Source organism: Helicoverpa zea, chromosome 29, assembly GCF_022581195.2.
Source record: "Helicoverpa zea isolate HzStark_Cry1AcR chromosome 29, ilHelZeax1.1, whole genome shotgun sequence".
NCBI classification, from domain to species: Eukaryota; Metazoa; Arthropoda; class Insecta; order Lepidoptera; family Noctuidae; genus Helicoverpa; species Helicoverpa zea.
The window spans coordinates 4,385,225-4,397,984 of NC_061480.1; the positions used below are offsets into that span (position 1 = coordinate 4,385,225).

The following is a 12,760-nucleotide window of genomic DNA, read 5'->3' on the forward strand; positions in this document are numbered from 1 at the left end:
GCAATTTGTATGATATTCCCGTTTCAGATCTTGATCTTTAATTTATGGTATTCTTGAGATATAACAATAAAATAATGGTTGTGGCCAACTTTGCTTTCCTGAGTTTGATTGCACCACTTTTTATTCCTAGCAAAAACACATAGCACACACCCTATAACCTTAATTAGCATTTATATGTACTAACCCTTATGAACTTCATCATCTACTCTCTGGATATATGTACTCACCTTATATTCTCCCTTATGTAATACTCCTCCACCTGTGTACTCTTTTATGTACACTCTCTTATGTACTCCCTTATCTACTTCCCTATATTGTCCCTTACTCACTGCCCTTTCCACTTCCTTTACTGCCACCATATGTTTACTCTTATCTTATGTACTCCCTTGAAAGCTTTCCTTTAACTCCCGAATGTTCTCCTTGAATTCATAACTCACTTACCCAGGCTTCTGACTACCCGTAACGACTGCCAAAGATTTTTCCATAACAGCTGGGCTGGGACCCATCAATTTAACGTGACTTCTAAAACAGCTGGGAATGAACTTTTTATGTCACCAAGCATTGCTTAGTCTTATGATCGATCGACCATATTCTATCTATCTTTATATATAGAATATTGGATAGATAGACAGAATATTGAAAATGACCCTAGTCACGAGCATCAAGCAATTACTAAGACAATGAGGAATTCAAGAAATAAAACCAAACTTCCCTTAACTAATTTTTTATTATTAATAATTATTATATTCATGATGACGTCCATTGTACCTTAACCTAGAAATTATGTACTGTGGGTTGAAAATCAACTAAACAAAAATCGAAATAATATTACTTGACCACCACTGATCAATAGATTACTTATTACCTAAAAACAGAGAGGAGAAGATTGGTTGACAAACTTAACTAAATGATTGTGGTAAGAGTACCAGCAATGTGTCAAACATTACCAATGCTCTTGTGAACCCCTCTTCTCCCCTCCCCTTGTGAGGAGTAGCATCACCACAATAATATACTGTAATGTTGCTACTCTCACGTTCAAACCTCTCGGCGCGGATCCAAGTGGCAGGATCCAAAGACCAATTTCTCGAAGAGAGTAGATGAAAAAATTGGTCCTTATGGTCACTGCTTATCAAATCCGCGCCTACCGTAGTCACCTAGCAAGATGACTACCCACACCACACATTTTCAGAACGCCATTAACATGCAAGGAAGAACATAACAAGTTATGTTGTTCAAAGCATGTTAATGGCTTAGAAAATGCAATCCCCTTCAGTTGCTGACACTTGACACACAGTTTCATCTCTCACACGACTCATGAGAGGTGGAACCGGTATCCTCAGTGCTGAACTGGAGGCAGCTGGTCAGCAGACGGAGATGGAAGTCGCTGCTGTCCACGAGAGACCTGGAACAGAACACCAAAACAGTTGAAAGACAAGTAATCAAACTTTAGGTATTGAAGTAGGGGGAGGGACAATAAAAAGCCACGCCCTATTACGCCCGATACTTGATTATTTGGTAGATTGACCGCGGTCAAAAAAGACGAAGGATAATTGAAGGAACTCGATTGATTATCTAATTAACCTAACCCTACCCCTCCCACCCCCTTTAAATAACGGCCACGCCCTTCCCCAAACTCTTAGCAGAGATATTATATCTCCCGAAAACGGGTTAGCCACACTTATGTCTGTCAATGTACCTTATATGCACATCGTCTTTGTGTGTTGTTCACTACTGAGCGCTGCATACAAAGACAATATGCATGTACATTTACACACACAAGTATAGCTCACCCGCTTTGAAACAGAAACAGTGGTTAATAGCATCATCACATACATACCTTGATGGTAAAGTCTGAGGCTGCGGGATGCAGAGCTCGGTCCCCTGGTGGCGTCAGGATCCAACTCGTCAGGAGTGGCGGCTGCAAGCTCGGATCAGCAGCCCGCGACGACGAGTGGAGAAGCTGTTTCACCACCAGGGACCTGGAAACCAAACGAGACATCATTAAAACAAGACATCATTAGAACCACACCCCTTTTTTCAACACACTTAATTTGAGGACTTTAAACTTCAAATATTTATTGCAATCATGAGTTGCAATAAATATTTGAATAAATATTTGACCCCAGTATTACATTTAAATGCAAGAAAATTAGAAATAAGGCAGATATTAAAACGCTTACCCGTATCTGAGAAGCTGAGAACCCCTGATACTCTAGAGCTCCGGAGGGCGGCGCCCCAACAGATGTTCGAAGGGACACGTCATGCACGGCAGACGTCGGGCGGCGCACTGAAGACTCAGACAAAGGGAAGTCTGGTCTAGAAAGCTCTAACTGCACTGCGCAGGTCACGATCAATACTTAATGGAACATTCTAGAATGCAGTTCGAAATAGGTCATAGTGTTGCAACAGGTAATATTTTGTAACCGGATGCAGGTGAGTACCATTGAAACACGATTGGAAAACTCACTCAGTTGTTATCTCACATAATGTGATGGATCCAATAGTAAATGGATGCTTTAGAATCGGACGGTGACAAGAGTGTGTGCACACTACAAACTTTTAGTGAGCCGATAGTTGCTTTGGACTCATAATCAGTATGAAGACGAATGGAAGGACACACGTAACAACGGTCAGGTATTGTCTTCGGTATCAGACTAAACTTTGATTGAATTCACGATTTTTTCCTACCAATGGGCCCACAAAAAGTTTATAGTGTGCGCGCTCTTTAGATGATGGTAGTAGAAGTATGTAGCATTTGACACTTCTTAGTTTTAAAAATTAATTACCTCTATCTGTATCTATGCTAATAACGCTATAAAACTGAGGATTTAGTTTTGAACGCGCAAACCTCAGCAAGTACTGGGTCGATTTGAAAAATTATTTCAATGTTAAATACTGAGGTTAAATAGCTCATTTATCGCAAAAGACTGGAAAAATAGATTTCACGCGACGCTCTTTTTTAAGTGGTATTTGGTCAGTGGGTCAACTTAGGGGCGAAAATAGATAAAAATAAAAGGCGTACAAAAGAATCCTCCCACATTGTACTGATATCATTGAAAGATCTTCAGGGCATGGTCAGACTGCCGCCAGAGCCTCGTCGGTGTGAGCAGGGCGCGCCGCGTGCAGGTGAGGTTGACTTTGGCGCTTCAGGTGTTGGTGGCGCCACTTGCGCCCCGTCGCAGCGCGCTCAAGTGGCGCCGCGTGCCACGTGCCGGATGCTGCCAACGCCCTGCGCCACATTTGGAGACGATTGTAAAGACATCAGGAATTGTCCCTTTTTGTAAAATATGATTTAAGAAAACATACATTAGTTTAGTAGGTATATTTACTAGCGATCCACCCCGGCTTCGCACGGGCGCAATGCTATTTGAGGGATGTTATCATACATACAAACCTTCCTCTCAATCACTCTAGTAAAAAAACCCCATCAAAATCCGGTTCGTAGTTTTACAGATTTTAGCATACATAGGGATACACAGACAGGGATACACAGGGACAGAGAAAGCGACTTTGTTTTATACTACGTACTTAGTGTTTGTTTAATAGTTGTTTTCCCGCGGTCTCAGATGAACTTCTTCCAGCACCTGGTCAAAACATACTGTATGTTTCTTAGGAATAGTCTAGCTTCCTAACAGGGATTGAATTTTTCAAATCAGTCAATACTCAATACTTTTATTGCCTTCCACGTGTATCTTAGGTGGTAGGTAATACGTCGGACACAGCAAAATAAGTGAGTTAGGAGAGAGGAAACTCTATTGGCTATAAGTAACTTATTATTGCTATGACTAAACGAAATAATGTTTCTACTTTATTAGAGGTGTATTAGTGTAGAAATCAGTATTATTGACTGATCGACCCGTGCGGCTTATACTTAGGCACGAGTAGCCGTGGCAAGAAATAATATATTCCCGAGGTATTTCAAGGGAGGAGTCTTAAACAATTTAATGGTTTTTCCACCCCTCATGTTCACGGCTGCGCATGACGACGTTAACCAATGAGAAAGTTACGTCATACTTCATCGATCTTACTGACAATGGGTGACGCCCCTTATACATAATATGTTACCTACTTGTGCATGCCGGACCGCCGAACCTGAGGTCCCGGGTTCGATTCCCGGCTCGGTCGACATTTGTGTGATGAGCATGCTTGTTGGCCGTGGTCTGGGTGTTACAATATGTATTTATCAATATGTATATATGTAGCTATATGTAGTTTATCAGTTGTGTTAGCACCCATAACACAAGTTAATTAATAACTTACCATGGGGCTAACCGACCGTGTGTGAAAAGGTGTCCCGACATTATTTATTATTTATTATTTATTTACTTGTCATGAACTTTTCGTCAAATGGCCAAGAATTTTGACAGTCGTTACGGGTAGTCAGAGGCCAGTAAGTCTGACGAGTCTTACCAAGGTGTATTGGGCTGCCGGGGGTAACTGGGTTGAGTAGATCAGATCACGCAATCGCTACTGGTAAAACACTGGTGCTCAGCTGCATTCGGTTAAGCTGGAAGCGGACCCCAACATAGTTGGCAAAAGGCTCGGCAGAACAGACCCCGCGTTTCAACAACGGAGACAAACTCATGACATGACGTTTCTTAAAAATCTTTGACTTTGATGAACAAAGGAAAAATAAAGGGCGACGGCCTGGATACTCAGACAAAGGAAGCTTGTTCTAGAAAGCTCTAACTGCACTGCGCAGGTCACGATCAATACCAGATGAGATTTATATTAATACACATACGTGGTGTTCAATACCTGCCTTATGTATTTTACCCTTTTTCCTGTGGTTCCACCTGCGTCCCGATGGAACTACTGTCTGTGAAGGAATAAAATATAGCCTATGTTACTCGGGAAGAGTGTAGCTTTCCAACAGTGAAAGAATTTTCCAAATCGGTTCAGTAATTTCGAAGTCGTTATTTCGTATTAATTAGAAAAGTTAGTCAGCAAAATTATAAAATCAAAAATCATTTATTCAAACTTGGCTGCAAAACAGCACTTTTCGAACGTCAGAAATTTACAAAAGACAGCCCCAAAACGCCCACCCTTCACCACTTCCTATGTGTTTTTGCTAAAACCAACCTTACTGTTAATTGTGAAATCTATGTTATAATATTACAAAGCTGAAGAGTTTGTTTGTTTGCTTGAACGCGCTAATTTCAGGAACTACTGGTCGGATTTAAAAAAATATTTCAGTGTTAGATAGCCCATTTATCGAGGAAGGCTATAGGCCACTTTTGATCCCGGTACGGGCAGTACTTCCCTCGGGACGCGGGTGAAACCGATGGCAGAAGCTAGTCTTCTCATATTTTGGGTGTGGCTGAAACCAGAGCCCTTAATTCTACAATAAAGACGAACTTAGAAAATGATGAACAAAGAAAATATAAAGGATGAAGCCCTGGATACTCAGACAAAGGGAAGTCTGGTCTAGAAAGCTCTAACTGCACTGCGCAGGTCACGATCAATACCAGATGAGATACGCATTATGTAATTTCTTATGTATTTTTAGGGTTCCGTACCCAAAGGGTAAAACGGGACCCTATTGTTTTCGCTCCTCTGTCCGTCCGTCCGTCCGTCTGTCACCAGGCTGAATCTCATGAACCGTGATAGTTAGAGAGCTGAAATTTTCACAGATGATGTATTTTTGTTGCTGCTGTAACAACAAATACTGAAAACTAGAATTGAATAAATATTTTGGGGGGCTCCCATACAATAAACGTGAATTTTTGGCCGTTTTATAAATAATAGTACGGAACCCTTCGTGCGAGATTCCGACTCGCACTTGGCCGGTTTTTACTACCAGTTTTACCCACATTCTGGGAGAACCTCTATAATCTATAAGTAAGAATTTTCGCTTCACGTGACCAAAAGGCTGGCTATTACCTCGGACAAAGGATCAGCATGGCGATCCAACGAGATAATGCTGCCAGCCTCTTGGGCACGCTCCCAGTCGACAGCGATGGGGACGAATTTTTTATGCTTTTTAGTTTTAAGTTTTTTACTAGGATTGTTTCTAATTTTCATGGAAATATTTGTAAAAAGTTAGGTAAATTCTTCTCTTCTTATAAGATCCTTTTGAAACTACTCAGACAAAGGAACTTTGATCTAGAAAGCTCTAACGACACTGCGCAGGTCACGATCAATACTAGATGAGATATATATAGTATGTAAGTTATCTTATGCATTTTTAATATCTATTTCACCTACGAATTTGTTTTTTAGTGTAAGATAGCCTATTTATCGAGGAAAGCTGTAGGCTACGTTTTATCCAGATGTGAAGAGGAGTTCTCGAACGAAACGGCTAGTGCAAGCTAATCTATATATATGTTACCGTAAGATTACAAACATCGTTAGATTACAATCTATCTCGAGAGATTGTAAACTGTCGAATTATTGTGAACCGTAACATCTGATTGCAATTTAACGCATTATTTTTCGCTATATTATAATCTATCGATGAGAAATTGTCAAATTGTCAACTGTCCGAAAGCTCTCTCTGATTGGTCAGTCTTTTTGTAAGATCGACCAATCACGACCAGCCGTTCTGTTCCCATGGAGTTCCCGTAGAGTAAGGAATGAAATAGAGGTGTCAGTTAAATAAAATAAATGCTCTTCAAAAATTCTTCAAGTATTAAATTTATATAAAAATAACTCTTATAAAAATACAGTTAGGTATTTTGTCTTCAAATACAAACTAATATTTAAAAATAAAATAAAAGGGGTGCTAATTAAACAGGCTTCTTTTTAATATCATTATTCGCCCCCAAAAATGTATGTTGCCTTCTAAATTACTAAGTCAGCCACAATTAATAAAGCGTCGAGCATCTAAATAATACTATCTTAGCCACGAGTTATCTTCCACTCTAAATACAACTCAGCATGATGGTTATTTTTTTGCATCTAAATTTGTAGCATGCATTCTAACAGTAAACTTCTTAAATACTATTAAATGACATCATAAAAATATTTATTTACCTTCTAATTTTTTAACTCGTACCTACTGAGTTTTTTGTTTAAAATATAACACATCCCATATTAATTGACCCAGCATGGAAGTAAGCATGCAACATGCAGCAAGCATAACTTCTGTCACGGCTCCGGCGCTGCGGGGCTCCGGCGGTCCCATGCGAGCTTATCGTCGCAGATGGTTTTCACGCTCACCACCGCAGCTTCGGCTTGCTGGCCGGCTCCGCCGGCCAGCCTCAGCCGCGGCGGCGAGCGCTGAAACTACCTGCGCCTCAGCTCGCAGGCCGCCTCGCCCCTCCGCGCCTACGCGGTTTTGAATTGCACTCTAGGGGTAGGGCAGACAAGACTACGTGGAGTCGGTTTAGCAGCGATTCGTTTTCGTCACTAACTTCAATTTTTTAACTACAATTTTTAATTGTGTGTAATTTGAGTCTTAAAAATTAAGTACAATTTTTGATTTTATAAAAAATTAAACCGTCACTTATTTTTGCACGTCAAAGAGCTGTGACACCGGGAGTTGCAAAGAACATTGTCTTTTTTGACGTTCTATATACCAATCAGCGCGCAAGATGCATTCCGTTCTACGCCAGTTGACAATTTGACCGCTCTACATCGCTCTCGATCTTACAAAAAGACTGACCAATCAGGGAGAGCTTTCGGACAGTTGAAAATTTGACAATTTCTCATCGATAGATTATAATATAGCGAAAAATAATGCGTTAAATTGCAATCAGGTGTTACGGTTTACAATAATTCAACAGTTTACAATCTCTCGAGATAGATTGTAATCTAACGATGTTTGTAATCTTACGGTGACATATATAAAAATGAAACCCGCTTTCCGTTGTCACGACATAACATGAAAACGGCTTGACCGATTTGGCTGAAAATTAGAGGGGAGGTAACTTAGACCCGGGAGAAGGTTTTAGGATAGTTATAGATAGAGTTTTTGTCACTATCCGGCTAGGGGACGCGGGTGAAACCGCGGGCGAAAGCTAGTATACAATATATTATTTCATCAGGGCGGTGCCCGTGATACTCGGACAAAGGAAGCCAGGTCCAGAATGTTCTAACTGCACTGCGCAGGTCACGATCAATACCAAATGAGATATATTATAGGTACCACCTTTGACACAGTTACCTATTTATTCTTTCGTTTAAGAGCCCCCGCTCACTAAACTTATTATTAATACAACGAATTTGCACCATTTAACCATAACGATACCCAAACCATAACCAGCGGTGAAAAGACCTCCCATTGGTCAGATCAGCTATTTGACAAATAAAACTGGTTCTATAAAAAGTAGATAGTTACTTCAATGAAATCCTAAATCTCTTTATGGGTTTAAGACACATTCTCCAAGCGACTCGGAGTCTGGGAGTTGTCGGTGTTACACCCCCGTACCTGGGACCTGGTGCCTGTCGCCGGCGTCCCCGAATGCTACTCAATAGCAGTCGTTGTTACAATTCCACGTCAGAGGCCGTCAGGCGGGTTTGAGAAAACTCTGACCAAATACCAAAATAAACCTGGTTGCTAGCAACTGTTTGCCATCTTTTCCGCACATCACCTTATTCATATTTCAGTTGGTCTCAAAGGTTATTTTTTTAATAATGGCGTCCACGGCCGATTTCGGCCACGGCGGCTGTTCTCATTTAACGAGATCAGCCAGCTGCGCAGGACATTAATATGTGACACTATAATTAGTGCCCGAGCATTTGAGCTGACACAGGTGCACTCCCTATTCCTTCACTCTCATAGCCCGATGGGACGGCAATCCGACACGACCGGAAAGAGATCAGGCGCAGGACCGACATTTACGTGCTCTCCGATGCACGAGTGAATCAATCACCAAATTCCAGACTACGGGCTGCTTTGTGAAAGTTTAAGAAAACCCACAAAGCAATTTCGGCTCGACCCGGGAATCGAACCCAGCACGATGAATGACCCTTTTTCTTAGAACAACTGTTTACTTTGCAAATCGAATGCACACATTCTTAGTAAACGGTTTTTTTAAGGAAACTGACTTTGTGCTGTCGGTGAACTTGAGGTAAAGGGTACTAACTTTTCAATAAAACTCATTATTAAATCATATTGTTTACTTAACTTAACTGTAAGGAAAACACCAATTAAATAATTATCTTATACCTTAATTACAATAATATTTCTATCATGATTTCAGTTTATTAAGATTATATACTAAATCACTGTAAGGTACTCGACCAGTCAGGTGGGGACCCAAAGTTTGACCGGAGAAGTTCAAAAGACCAACATTTTTTGGTCCTTGGAGCCCCTCCTTTTGAATCCACACTTGCCACATTAAGTTCCCTACATCCCCAATATGTAAAAGTCGGCTCCAATGGTGTGCTTATCCAAGATCTTCTATACAATACTCAAGTGAGCTGAGATCAGTTCTCTCTACAGTAATATTAAGAGATGATGATGCATCTGTTTTAGAAGTAAAACAGTCTACCATCTCATCTCCTCGACCTCATGTTGTGGAAGCAGGGAGTCGTCAGAGCCTCGTCGGTGTGAGCAGGGCGCGCCGCGTGCAGGTGAGGTTGACTTTGGCGCTTCAGGTGTTGGTGGCGCCACTTGCGCCCCGTCGCAGCGCGCTCAAGTGGCGCCGCGTGCCACGTGCCGGAGCAACGCCACGTGCGGAGAGAATGCGAGCTGGTACAACGAGATCTGGAAATTAGAACAACGTCACATTAATGAGCATGTTCTTCCCTGCTTTCAGTAGCTTTAGGAGATTTCCATAACAAAAAAGTGATTAATTAATTTGGGACAACTTTCACACAAGGATAGTTAGCGACAATTGTACATACCATCATGATGCCTCCTGTCTCTTCACTCGAAGGCCTGCTGTTTAAGACTGCATCTTCAATCATCAGCCGTTTTCAAAGATGCCTTCCCCAACCAGCAACCTGCAAAAGAATTTCCAAGAATTTAATATAACAATAGTTATTTGTACTAAGGAAAAAACAAAATGGCGTTCTTCCCCTTATACATAGATAAAGAGAGCTGGTAGACATTTTGGAATACGTATTCGAGACGAGCTAAAATCTTGTCCTATAGATACTTCTTCTATAATACTCTAATACAGAACTGTCGATCTGGAGAGTGAGACTTAACATTCAATTTAAAATTTGGTAGCCACGCCCTTTTTATAACAAAGTAATTTGAAAACTGCGATTGTAAAACAGCACATGAGGTCTAAAATAGGTTCCTGAGCAATATGTAGGCACTTACCTGCATAACTGAAGGCTACGTGATAAGATAAGGCTCCGGAACACAGAAGCAAGTCTTGAAGAAGTCACACGTGATGCACGGCAGACGTCGGGCGACGCACTGAAGACTCAGACAAAGGGAAGTCTGGTCTAGAAAGCTCTAACTGCATTGCGCAGGTCACGATCGATATCAGATGAATATTCTAGAATGCATTGCAACGCAATGCAGAAAATATTCAGAAGGTGGAATTGCATCAAGACTTGTGGAATTCTCGTCAAACAACTTTTGCTTCTCTGAAAATAGTAATTAATAGCCAACTTACATCTTTGGTAGTCTTAACGGGACACAGGTAGACTGAAGTCAGAAAGTCTGACGATCAGTCTTCTTAGGGGTATCGAATCTGCCTAGCCTATTCCCAAACATGGTAGGGGTAAGCATCCAGTCTTTTGCGCCAGAAGAGCTGCCAATCAGACCTCTTCAACCCAGTTACCCGGCAAACTAAATACCTTCTAAGAATGTCATGAGTCGAGGGGGTCAGTAAAGCAGTCGCTCTATGTAAAACATTGTAGTCGGAGAAAAGGGGAGACGTAAATCTTCTGCATTATATTTACATTGTAGTCCAATTTAAGCGTGTATATCTATATCTACCCAATCTATATTTATTTAACTAGCTTCCACCCGCGGTTTCAGCCGCGTCCAGATATGACTGTTTCCCGTAGCCGGATGGTGAAAAAAACTGTCCTATGTCCTTTTCCCGGGTCTAAGCTATCTCTCCTCTAATTTTCAATTTAAATGGTTCAGCCATTATTAAATTATAAAATGTGTAAATAACACGACTTTCTTTTATGTATGTATTAATTAATACCACTTCGCGTTGTAATTTTGTCACTTAAGAATGGTCTCACCTATCCAAACCAAATCTTTAGGCTTTGTTCGGATTATTTAGTAGCATAGTTTATGTGAAGTCTACACAAAATCGGTCGAGCGGTTCTGCAAATGAACTAGCGAGGTCCGCTTTCGTTGAAACATCTGTCAACGATATCTAGACACACGGCAGTGTGTCCGCCAAGTTCGAGCAAACAAAAGCGACACACCGGCCGTGGGTTATATTACACGAACCATTTCGGGCCAAATTCGACCCCCCTATAACTCAAAATCTATTTTATTTACGCATATCAAATTTCTAGTATCTGTTGAGACCCTCTCACTTATCTAAAATACAAAATTTCATTAATATACTTGAGATATTGACGTCAGAAAATCGCTATTTTACAAGCTTTTTATTACAAGCTTTTTTACAAGCTTTTATTTAACTTGCAATGTATGTATGTAACTATGTGTGTTCGGGTAGAATTTTACAAGTCAATTTTAAGGCACTTGCCCTCAACCGATTGAGCTGCAATTTTGCATACATGTTTAGTTTGGATGACAATGCATGTTAAGCTATGTGACGTCATCCTAAATCCAACATGGCTAAATATACAAGATGGCGAACTAGTTATTTTTAAAGTACCTATACAATATGGGTATCAAATGAAAGGGATTGACTAGTAGAACACATTGCACTTTACGAAATAAAAATCCAAGATGGCCGCCGCTACAAAATGGTGAATAACCTATTTTTTTCAATCCCATCCATATGGGTATCCAATGACAGGCAAGTAAAATAAAGTGCACTTTACCAAATCAAAACTAAAAAGTATAAAATAAATTGAGGAAAAAAAATCTTTAAAAACAAGCTTTTATTTAAATGCGCTAAAAATAAAAAAATAATCTTTTACTGTAACTTTACTGATTTATGTTTTAAAAGCTTGTCGCGATTTTACTAAGAAAGTAAATACGAGTACTTAAATGTCAATGGAACTTGGTACAGTCAGCACCAAAAGTCGATGAACAGAATCAATATGACAAAACACCTGTTCACAATAAAATGCCATAAGTTATAGTCGCAACTAGGAAACAAAATAGACTGTACACCAGAAACTTACAAAAGTCGTTAAACACGAGTATTTCAAAAGTATCTGTGCACTAGTATTCCTAAAGTCGCTGTACACTATCAATCCAAATGTCGCTGAACATCATTGTATCAAAAGTCACTAAACAGCAGTAAATACAAAATTAGGTTAACAAAGTATATTTTTAATGTTGCCGTGTGTTAATGTACTTTTGACGCTTATGTTGTTCAGCTACTTTTGGGACAGTACTTGCTTGACCTTAATAATGTATGATAACACGTTAGCATCTATTGAAGGCATCTAAGGAATGGCTTAAGTAACTATTAAATGACTCTGAGTGGGGAGGTAGATAGTGTTTAATTATGAAAAAGCGATATTTTAAAACACGTGGGTATAATATCTAAATAGAAGAACGCTTTACACTAAAATACCGAAACTCTTAACATTGCCATCAATCATCAGTATAGCCCATTTAGAGCAGGTGAAAATTTTATCAAATACGCATAGTTTTTCAAAAATGTTTTGATCTAACAAAAAGGTACATTAATTAAGACTGCATTATCAGTTTTCTGAAAATCACTTCAAAAACTTTTCAAAACACCGACGAACT

The 12,760-nt window shown here is 40.1% G+C and overlaps 2 long non-coding RNA genes across 2 annotated transcripts; both read right to left on the reverse strand.

The window, feature by feature from the left end:
• Positions 1–708: 708 nt before the first annotated feature.
• Positions 709–2,307, reverse strand: LOC124644193. The gene is made up of 3 exons (XR_006986023.1): positions 2,181–2,307; positions 1,838–1,979; positions 709–1,402 (listed from the first exon to the last, which is right to left on the reverse strand). It is a non-coding gene; the product is annotated as an uncharacterized LOC124644193 (long non-coding RNA).
• Positions 2,308–9,048: 6,741 nt separating this feature from the next.
• On the reverse strand, positions 9,049–10,324 carry LOC124644154. The gene is made up of 3 exons (XR_006986014.1): positions 10,217–10,324; positions 9,793–9,891; positions 9,049–9,652 (listed from the first exon to the last, which is right to left on the reverse strand). It is a non-coding gene; the product is annotated as an uncharacterized LOC124644154 (long non-coding RNA).
• Positions 10,325–12,760: the final 2,436 nt, after the last annotated feature.